The sequence below is a fragment of the Kryptolebias marmoratus genome, linkage group LG6 (assembly GCF_001649575.2).
Source record: "Kryptolebias marmoratus isolate JLee-2015 linkage group LG6, ASM164957v2, whole genome shotgun sequence".
Taxonomy (NCBI): domain Eukaryota; kingdom Metazoa; phylum Chordata; class Actinopteri; order Cyprinodontiformes; family Rivulidae; genus Kryptolebias; species Kryptolebias marmoratus.
The window spans coordinates 3,040,450-3,052,045 of NC_051435.1; the positions used below are offsets into that span (position 1 = coordinate 3,040,450).

At 40.5% G+C, this 11,596-nt stretch overlaps 1 protein-coding gene across 2 annotated transcripts in view; it reads right to left on the minus strand.

Moving 5' to 3' along the window:
- Window positions 1-11,596, minus strand: part of gulp1a (GULP PTB domain containing engulfment adaptor 1a) — a 59,789-nt gene that overhangs the window by 28,888 nt on the left and 19,305 nt on the right. Inside the window, exon 2 of one of the 2 annotated variants that reach the window (XM_037976109.1) lies at window positions 2,785-2,870. The gene's annotated coding sequence lies outside the window, so the exon portion shown is untranslated. Of the gene's footprint in view, window positions 1-2,779; window positions 2,871-11,596 lie in introns of both variants that reach the window. The other variant, XM_037976108.1, reaches the window with a different exon arrangement.

Genomic DNA, 11,596 nt, shown 5'->3' on the forward strand with positions numbered 1-11,596 from the left:
GCTTTTATTCTGCTGCTTTTAGCTTCTGTTTTGCTTGTTTTAACTTTAATAACTCAGCATTCACTCAGTTTTTTTGCAGAAAATGCTGTTTCTCTAATTAAAGTTGGTTCATTTATATTTTAAATAGTTGCCGTCATGGAAGGCGGGTGATCATGTCCAGTTTAAACACTTCTGAAGACAGAAGAGCCCGAAGCGGTCCAGTTATGGACCGAACTCTCCTCCGTCAGTTCACCTCTAATCTACACTCCTGTTTCTGAACGATAAGACTTTCCTTCTCCTGCAACATTAAATCTGTCCGAAGTCGTTAATACGAGGTCATATTTTACTGTCACAAACTGTCCTGAATGTGCTGACTGCACCGATGAGCCATGCACGTTCAGTTTTACCCTCCAACGAGTTCCCGGGTCACGTTTACCTTCACAGGCGCCCAAAATGTACGAGAACTGCCCCAAAGCTGGACGAAATACTGAATACATGCTAAAGAACTAACAGCAAGGGTTAAATGAGACTCGCATGTTCTAAACTACAGAAACAAACTTGGTTCAAATATTTACCAATGACCTAAAAAAAGAGTGACAACTCTTTCAGGCTGGGTCTATGAATAAATAAAAACGTCTTTCGTCATGTTTTCTGAGGACAGAAAAGTTTTATCTTTTCTTTTTCTCTTCATCGCTCAGTCCTGACTGTGTCTCTACAGCACACGTGTCAAACTCAAGGCCCGCGGGCCACATCCGGCTCTCTGTAACGTTTCATCCGGCCCTCTAGTCTGGGACAGATCGAGTCTCTGATTCTTATTTTGCTTAAACAAACTGAGCCTAATTAGTTAAATTTTCTCTGACAGTGACTTAGAAGCCAACAATATATAGTTTTAATTTCTGTACGATCCGTTTTTGTTTGTTTTAATGTTAAAAACTTCATTTAAAAGCTGAGTGAGGCGTAAGAAATGACTGCTAATGATGAGCTTTTTGAAGTTTGCTCTATTTGTCTGTGTTCATTAAAGTCTGTTTGCTCTAAATTCTGTATAATCTGTAACTGGGAAAAGGTCATTGATATTTCTGTATGAATTATTTGACATAATACATCTAAAACTAATTAATTTATGTAATTTTTAATAAATATTGATCGTGATCGGCCCTTGGCCAGGACCAAATTTTCATTTTTGGCCCCCTTGCATCACTGGGTTTGACCCCCCTGCTCTACAGGAACAGTCCTGTTTGGAGATTTTTATTCTAGATTAGGTTTAACTTCTCTAATCTAATAAGAGCAGCATTCACTGAAAGAATGCATATCACCCGCCGCCTTCCACGCCAGAGTTTTAAACAAAGATCCTGCACTGTCAGTGCTTAAAGTCTCAGCTACTACCACACCAAATTTTAGCTCCATTTCTATAAAAGTGACTGGATTATAGACACTGTTGTGTTTGCTAAGGTCGACCATCCTGAAACAGGGTGATTCCTAAAGTTAATCAGGTGTAGATGAACATCTAATGATTACTTTCTGACAGTTTTATCAAAATTCCTCAACTGATTCAGGAGAGATTTTCCTAACAGACAAGCAAAACCACAACACATGGTTTTTAGTGAATGTTATGTCAAGATTAGGTCATTATTGCTTAAAAAGACACTGTAAAACATGCACAGTAAAGCATTCTGCAGGGCTGAATGTTTGCACTGAAGCAACAGTAGGAAATGTTTAATGCATGTTAGAGCGTCAGCGGGTGATGACAGCTCGTGGTGGCTGCCTGTCACAGCGGTGTACATGCCTTTGTAGCAGGCAGCAGGCAGAAACACTGACGGTTAGAGCAAGACACGGACAGATTCATCGCTGCAAACACAAATCAAAGAAATGCTAATACACCTCAGCGCCGCCTGAGCTGACAAAACCCGAAGTGACACGAAGACGGCTCTGCCTCCCGCTCCCGGGAAAACAACAATACTTCTAATCACAGGATATTTTCATTTAGCACTCTTATTTCTGCAACTGTTTGATTATCTACACATTTGTGCACAAATGAGCCTTGTTTGGATTATGAAAAGCTTAAAATGTGTTAAAAAGGTTATCCTGCACTACATCAAATGGGAGTTTACTCCAGTAGTTAATCAGATATGTTGACATGCAGGTCTGAAATGTGGGTCCGCACTTAACGTAAACAAAGTTGGATGAATCCACATGTTCGACCTGCGATCCGGTCTTATTTAAAGAACTCGTGGGGCCTGAGCTGGCCTCCGCTTAACTGATCTGTTATAAAAATAAAAGCTTTTTATTCGCTGGCTGCAGCTCATCGACGTACCTTCAGCTCTGCAGCACGACGCGAGGTTTATTTTCCTCCAGTTTTCTCTGCCTGGTTAAATTCCTGTCAAGTTTTTGTTATTTTTAAAGCTGCATCACCAGAGGAAGGGAAATCTGCTTTAAGTATTTATTTCATGAAGGAAAACATTGATATCTGGTGCAGACGCATTGATTATTGTTCATACAAAGGAGGACGATAATATTTTGCCTTATCAATGATTCTGGGTCTGTAGACACACCTGCATTATAAAAATATCAAAGACATCTTTGAATTTAAACCTGAAAAGGTCACTGAAAGGGATGTTTTCTTGCAAAGTGTTGCATCAAAATGCTGCAAAGAAACCCTGACAGGACTATCTGATTGTCACCATGTATCCTCTGCAATCACAGCGATATCAGCTGCTCGGAACATGTGCACAGGCAGGTAAATGAGAGCATTTAATGATATAATGATATATAATTGCATCTTTACAGGCAGCTCTGAGAATACCTTACTGTTACTGTGGACTGCTGATGTTCAGGATTGGTGCTTGTGCTTCAGTCATCTAAACGTTGAAGGGTGTTCATTAGCGCTGCATCCTCTGTGGGCACAAAGACGGAAAAGAAACTTTAAAAAAAAAGGCTTCATTAGATTCCGAGATAAAAAACAAACAATCACGGCCATTATGCACCATTTCAACATTTGTGAGACAATTAAACTGCAGCTTGAAGGAAACGAGAAAAAGTTTCTGCTGCAGATATTTATGTAAAATCTGTTTATGTCATTAAAACTAAAATTAAAAGTAGGCTCAGATCTTTTGGTAAAAACCTGAGTTTTATTTTGAGCAGACTGATGAGCTAATGGCTAGTCTGAGTGGGGGCCTTTACCATTGATTTCACGTTAAACAATTATTTACATAGACGTCTGTGGGTATTTAAAACATAAATGGCTGCAGCAGCAGTTTTATGTAGCACCTCCGCTCATAATATCTCAGCATGAATGGACAACAGTGTAAAGAAAACAAATTATTGTAAGATTTTTGAGACAGCAGTCACTTTAAGTTTGGTTTTGGCCCCTCTTGGACTAGCCGTTAGCTCATCAGTCTGGTCAGAACAATTCTTTATGTCTCCAAACCGAGATTATTTGTTCATTCGATCAATTAATCAGAGTTCTGCTGCCAATATGATGATACAGAACCAGACAAGGTGGTTTGGTGGTACCCAGAAACTTTCAGCTCGCCCGTGTTTGCTTCTCCTGCAGAAATCAACCACCACTCCTTGGTTTTGGAAAAGTTGAGACTTAAGTTGTTAGGTGTACATCACTCAACCAGAGAGGATACTTCCCTGGAATATTAATCATTCAAAGAGCCATCTACAGCAGGTAAGATGTTAACTATTAATAACCTCTGCTTTTAAAAAGACACACACACATCCTGGTCATTCCCAAAGGAGTGATGCCTGCAAGAAGCCCAACAAATGATAAAAGATGCAATCAGCAAACATATTCAAGCCTATAAGCGTGCGTTGATGACTGAGAAGCTGACTCAGCTCTTTGCACGTTTGAAAAATGTTGATATTCAGGCGCCGCAAACTCGGTTCGAGTCTATAAAGCATTTTTATTCACTTAAGTTATCAGAAGCACAGCGCGGCGCCAGCTGCGGAGATTTGTGAGCTGTCAGAGTTTATTAATGGTTCAGATGAAAGAAAGCAAACACATTTGATCAATCAGTGACAAAAATGCTACAAAAATCAATTTCATGCTTTTCTGGTAAATCCAAAAACAATGAAAGATGTGAGACTGAAGCTTCAGAACAATAACCGCTCCACCTTTTTTTTTTTTAGAGAAATATTTGAGCTCGAATCTTTACTGGTGGAAAGAAAAATGTTGAGATTAAAGTGTGCACGCTGAATAAAAGCAGGAACAAACGTTACAGGAACTCCTGAAGAGTGACTTTCAGAGACAGATGCAACTTTAAGAGAGCAACTTTCGTATGCAAGTCAGCGTAAAGAGTTCACAGAAGTTCCGACTTTATGATATGCAATGCTTGGTTCTGCAAAACCACGGCGCTGGTTGCAGTTTTTCCAAACACATTAATATTCTCTGGCTCATACTTCAAGGAAAACAAAACGGGACTTTCTGCTGAGGAACTCCACTCGGATAAGAAAAGTTTTTATTTTCAAAAACTTACACACTTGTTTCTTCAATTTAATAGTGTCATTCTTTAGACTTTAGTTTCTGTTACGCCACAAACAAAGGTGACATGATCACATTTCTCTTGTCTCCAGCTGGGGAATAACCTGAAATGCATTTTCCTCAGCAATCTCTCGCCGTTGGGCTGCCTTCTGGCCTCCCAACGTACGCATTACAGCAAATAACAGAGGAGGAAAGAAACGTAAACAGCTGTCATTTCCATCTACCCACAAGCAATGAGTTTGTCTTTAAAATATACCTTGGTACAGCAGAGGAAACACATTCAAGGATGCAATTTATGCAATAAAACCGATGGGATCTCAGCATCCAAGCTGAACTGGAAAAACCAAACAATTTACAGCATAAACATGAAGCAGACAGTTATCTGTGCCTACTGCTCATGTGATAAATGTGTTTTAAAGAAACCTGAAACTAAGACCTTGGTAGCTCACTTTGAGCAAGTTGGAATAAAACTTCATGGTAAGTTTCGACAGCCTTATAGAAAGAAACCATCTAGGATTCCAAGTCAAGTTTTTCTTCTATTTTTACTTTTATGGCCTGATTTTAGACATGACTTTGAGGGAATGTCAGGCCTAAAGCCAGAACCAGGGTCAGTGTTAGTGAGGAAAGAAAAACTCCTACAAGAGCAAAAAGAATTGATCCATTCTGTCAATGTCAACAAAAAACTTTAGTTTCGAAGTTGTGTAAAAGTAGAATTTATGGCAAAGTTGCTTCACTGCGTCTATCTGAGGTTTGGAAGGAATTAAAACTTAAAGCCCAGTTTGTGTCTGTGTGTAATTCAACTCTGATTAGCTTCTTTATTCGTAATTTGCCTAAATTAAACTCTGATACAAATGAATTATGCATGAAAAGAATAATTTGCAGCGTGTGTGTACTCTTGTTGTGTCTCAGAGTTTTGGTGTTTCTGGTAACGACAAACTGCTGCTTCTTCGTCTTTTTAACAGTTTAGGTTATGTTTTGCATATTTTTTGAACAGATTTGAATCCTTTTGGCACTGTATTTATGTTTTCCATCCTTTTCTTGTATTTTTTCTGTTGCAGCATCAAAGACATTTCCCCGGCTGGGATTAAAAATGTCGGAGGAGCAGCGTGGCTCTCAGCCTTGCTATGGATCAATGGACCAGATCTTTACTTTTTCAGAGTTGCTAAAGGGGGTTATGGGAGTTTGACTCTCCAGTCTACATGGGTTTGGTAGATCTGGAAAATGTTCATCACAGTGTTCCTTGAGGCACTCTTTGGGATCACTTTTAAGGGATCCATAATCGTTGTCTAACCAAAGACAGAACTGAGTCTGCATCCTCGGGACAAAGTCGAGTTTGTTCTCGGTGTAGGCTGGAGTCCACCACGGCTGTCCATCATCTCTGATCCTGTTTGATCCTGTTTTCACGAGGGTCTCAAAGCGCAGTCACGGAGAAGAGGACGTCTGGTTTGGGAACCTAAGGGTTTTATCTCTGCTTTTTCCAGGTGATGTGGTTCTGTTGGTGTCTTCAGGTCTAAAGTGTGAAGCGGCTGGGATGAAAGTCAGCTCCTCTAAGTCTGAGGCCATGGTTCTGAACCGGAACAAGGTGGAACACTCCCTCCGGGTCGAGGGTGAGTCTTGTTCATGAGAGATGGTAGGATGGATGGACGGATCGGGGCCTCATCCACAGTAATGATGGCGCTGGTTCAGCCTGTTGTGCTGAACAAAGAGCTGAGCTGAAAGGCAAAGCTCTCCATCTGTTGGTCCATCTGTTGGTCCATCCCTCAGCTATGGTCATGAAAGCTCAGCCTTAGAGAGAAGGTGATGATGGAGCTCCACATCTCATGACCATAGGAGGGATGGATGGAGAAGGTGAGGAGCTCCATCATCCGGGGGGAGCTCGGAGTAGAGCCGCTGCTCCTCTGCATCAAAAGGAGCCGGCTGAAGCAGATGTTTTTTGAGCACAACCCACTGGGAGGAGACCCAGAGGCAGAACCAAAACTGGCAGACAGGGATGATGTATGGGTCTCCCTCCTGGACCTGCTGTCTCCACGACCCAACAACAGAGAAGTGGCAGAAAGCTCAGGATTTTTAAGTTTAGACTTTGTTACAAATAATCTAAAAATCAGTCATAAAAAGCAGGTTGTAGCTTGTTTTCATTTAAGGACACAGAGGGCCGTTCTTATTGCTCTCAGGTAAACTGAAACACTACCTTTATAATCTCTTCCTCCTTCTGTATTCTTTTGAAAGAGCCTCCTGACTGCAAACACCAACATGTGGGCAGCAGCACAGATCCAGTGGCTAACAGGCTGGAAGAAGCAGATAAGAGACGGGGAGCTCTCCAGGCTCGCTCGGGCTCATCTTACTTCCTGAGGGGCTGAACTCTGCCTGCACCGAGCAGATGTCAGGAGTTCTCTACTGAAAGTGCATGCTACCCCGAGCATCCTAAAGCCTTCAGCTCTCTGACCTGCACATAAAAGCAACACACAGTCGAAACGCACCAGCTTTATTTAAAGGGTTTACCGAAGAGGGCGTTAAAAAGACGAGGAGTGACGCAAAGGCTTTCTAAATAGTTCATCCTTCATGGTGCATTAGTTCTCTCACGGCATTAAATTACAATGTGGGGCGATTACGAATGTGGGCTTTAAATAACACTGCCACAAAATACACAACTTCAGCCTAATCAACTTAATATTAAAACTATGACACATAGATCACTGATAATCCAAGTAATGAAACGACTTTTTATTAAACTGGGCCATCAAACACTTTAGTTGAAGACAAAGTGACTCTACTGGATGCAGCTGGTAAAAAATAAATCACTATTTAAACACAGAAACTACATAAAAAGCACATGAAATTAAATTATCTGCTAAAACAGGTGAAGCTTTCTGTTCTGGACTGTATCATGTTTCTGCAACACCAACTTAAAAAGATGAGAAATTGTGTAAAATGTTAATAAAAACAAAATGCAAATCTCATTAACCCATATTTTATTCCCAGTGGAATGTAGTAAAGATATCAAATGTTGAAACTTAGATTTTGTGGGGAAAATAAAGATAATTTTGAGTTTGATGGGATGCCGAGGGCATTCCCAGCAGTTTTCTAGAATAATATATATTTTGGTTGTTTGAGTTTTACTCCCACCGCAAGTATGTTACATTTTTTTGTCTGATATTTACTTAATATACATGTATTTAGCTCTTGGTATATACTTATTTTAGACAGAGCTTTTACAAGTAATGTGTAAGATATTTATATGAATTTAGGTTTCCTTGTGGGGTCTGAAATCATGACTCAGAAATATGTTATTAAAGGTAAAATATTCACCAAATAAAGGCTTTAAATATGAGAATCTGAAGGAAATATTTACATTTTCTCCTCTGAAAGGCAGGTATCCTTCAGAGCAGGAAATTGAGTTTAGCATCTTATGAATAAAAAACAGATCTGAACGTTTTCTCAAAAAGCAGAGAAATACGTGAAAGATGCAAACTGCGGTTATTATTATGTCAACCATTGCACCTCAGAGGACCAGAATAGTTTCCAGTCACACATAAACACTGAAGAGTTGGGTTTTTTTCCTGCAGTAAATGCTTACTGCATCAGATTTAGAGCGCTTCAGAAAAGAGCGAGCCTACGCCATCCTTCCTGCTCAATCTGACCCAGTTAAAACATTAACTGATAGTCAGTGTCAAACTCAGTCAAGCTGGGATGACCCGTATTCCGACGCCGGCGAAGGGGAATTAATCTGCCTTCTCCAGCAGTTTGCTCACAGAGGGAACAGTACAGGGTTTGTATTATTGATTAAACATCAGCAGCACACCTCCCTGATTCCGGATGACAAAAAAAAAGAAGCACTTTTACATCTCAGGATAACCAGGCAGAGAAAACGTTCTCTTCCGTTTTCTCCTGAGCTTTCAGACAACAAATACACCCATCTGAGGATTAAACTCTTTATTTTTCTGTCCTTGTCACTGAGTTTACGCTCGTTTGAGTCAAACGATCAGACGAGGTGTAAATGAATGAGCTGCTCAGTAAATGTTTACCTGGCAGGTGAGTGAATACTCTGTTAGTGGCCCTGCCTGCTGGTCTCTGTTTGACATTTTTCCAGCTCTGCTCACCGGTGATACCGTGTCTGCTGACTTTTCTGTCATCTGTTAACTTATTTGTTGACCTCTGACAGCAGCAAAGCAGCTGAGACGTTTTGACGGACGACTTCGGATTTGATTTTGAGTTTGACACAAACTTGTTAGACAGCAGGTTGTGACAGAGGATCATCAATTTTCATTATCTTCACTCTGTCTAATGAAGCACGGGACTACTTTTAATACATGACTAAACAAGAAACTTGGACTTTAAACCAATCAGTTTAAATCAGGGGTGTCCAATCCTGGTCCTGGAGGGCCACCATCCAGCAGGTTTTACTTGTTCCTCTGCTCCAACACACCTGATTTGAATCAACAGGTGATTAACAGGCTTCTGCAGAACATGAAGAGGTGATTTAACCTCTGAATCAAGTGTTGGAGCAAAGAAACAAGGAAAACCTGCAGGATGGAGGCCCTGAGGACCAGGAGAACCATGAGAGTGGGACAAAAACAGGCTCTGAATTATACTTTTCTTATTCTTGATTTACCAGTAAGTTAAAGGAATCAGGATTACAGCTGGATGTCTGTTTGTGTGGCTCCTCAGTCAACCAGAACATGGCATATATCCACACATTTCAGTTTTAAACTGAGAAAATTCCTCGGATGAGAAGCTAAATGTCTTCAGCTACAGAAAAAAACATCCAGTTGTCTTGATTTTAAACTCTTAGAAACTCAAAATTGGATGAAAACTTTAAATTTTCACATAAAGAAACAGAATTTAATATGAACTAACAACTGAAGAAATGTTAGACATATCTTTAATTTAAATTAGGGACATCTAAAGCAAAAAATGTTTTTGACATGAACGTTTCTGTCCATTAGTTTCCTGTTTTCCAGACTTGTGACGTGAACTTTACTGGACTCCTCTCGCACAAGGAAAGACAAATCTCATGGCAATTTCAGAGTTCAGTGCATAGATGGGCCAGTGGCCAAAACTATCTGCCAGGAGCCCATCCGTCTCTGTCGGTGTACACAGGAGCTGTGACAGGAAATAGCCTTGAGGATAACTAAGCAGGCGTCTTCGGACTCCCTCCAGCTCATCTTGATTTAGTGGTTCGGCTCAAAGGTCAGGATGCCTCGTGTGTTTCCATGGAGTTTAAACTCCCCGTGGGACTGAGAAAAGTCCCGAGGTGCACGGGAATCCAACCGTACCCGAGTTTCCCCGTTTCTTCCCGGGCCGGTCGACACTGCCGCAGTTTCCTCTGACTTCCAGCAAAGTGTGCGACTGATCGTAAACCATCAGTCAACGTCTGACCTGCGACAGATGCCTCAGCAACAACAAGACAGTCAGCCAAAGTTTAGGTAATGTTAGGTGACACGGCAAAGCTTTTCACTTTTCAAACTATCTGCCAATTCCTAACAGATACTCAGCATTTGACGCTTGTTTACACAGAAGTTAGAGGCATGCACGCAATCAGATTTGGAGTTTGTGATTTCTGCTCCAACAATCACAAAAAACAGCATAATCGACAAGAAATGATTATTATTTAAAATATTTTCACTATACTCCATTTGGGATTGCGCTCCCTTCTTGCCTCGCCTCCTGAATGAGCTGCGGCTCATTTTAAAGTGGTTTATTTTTCACAATAAGTGTATAATTCACAGTTTTCTATCTCAATATGTTCCCACCAAGCAGAAGAGTCGATCCAAAGCAGCTTTTCTCAAAACAAACAACAAAGGAAACTCAAAAATCCAACCTCAGACCTGAGGTGATTTATAATCTATAACAGCTCCAAAAAGCATATTTCACAACAATCCTACCACCATCAAAGAGAAAAGACGCATATTTATTTTAAAGTTTGCAGATATGAGTGACCTTTAACTAGATTTACCTGCTCCAATACTTACAGACAGAAAAACAACTTAAAAAAGCTCGTGTTTTTTATTCATATTCATTTTTGTTTAAAAGCATGTGTGAGTCATTAAACAATTTATTACATTAACCCCAAAACTGATTGTATAGGTTTTACAAATTCATATTTCCATGGGGAAACTTCTGCAAAAAAACAAAAAACAAGCCCTGGAAAGTTCAGAAAAGTTTATTTTTCCTGGAAGTTTTCCTCCTGTAGCTGGCACCTTATTGTTGAATGGGTAAAAAGACGGTTTTGGGGCCAGAAAAAGATCAATATGGGATGTTTTTTGTTGCCGCTTGATAATGCAAAGCATCCCGTTTGTCTGCACGGTGAGAAAACTTCATGAATATCCGAGGAGTCGTCGTCATTGTAGCTCACATCAGAGAGTTAGATCCTGCAGAAATCACCTCTTTGTTTGTTTTACAAATCCTAATGTGTGCATTATTCTTCGTGTCAGGTGCAGCGTTAACCGTATCTGCCTGGTGTCAGCTTTAATGAGCTCAGGTACATTACTAACAGCATCAATAGCAGAACTGAGGAGCAGCTCATTTATTTATAAGCTTTAAAAGGAGGAGGGGGGGTGTAGATCAGGCTGGGTGAGCACACAGGATAAGTGATTAGCATCCATCACTGTCTGTTCTTGCTAGAAAGGAGAAGGCTGTGACAGATGTAGGGGACACAATCAGGGGTGAAACAGCACAACATGGCAGGAGGACGGGGGGGGACACTGGTCAGCTAACAGGAGCTTTCAAACTCCAGAAGGACCGAGGCACGAGTCCCGACAACATTCATGTGTGGGACGCAACATTAAACGCTGTGCAGTAATAGAGGCCTGCATTAAAAGCATGCATATCAAATCTTAAAACATTATGTGAAATCTCATGTGATCTGTCAGCATTTCAGTCCCTCCAGGATTTTGCGGGCATTTTTTGTGATTGTTGTGGCTAAAATGCCTGATTTCGTGGGCCATTTTCCTAAAAGTTGCGATTTTTTTTTTTACTAAAATCAATAAACAACCATAACTTTTAATATATAAACCAAAAATCCTTCCTAGTTTTGTAAGATAATTCCCAACAAACATTGACATTCTCAAAAGGTGCTTTATTTGAGAACTTTGATAGCTTCTAAACTGACATTCATGAGCATTTCTGGATTGTCCC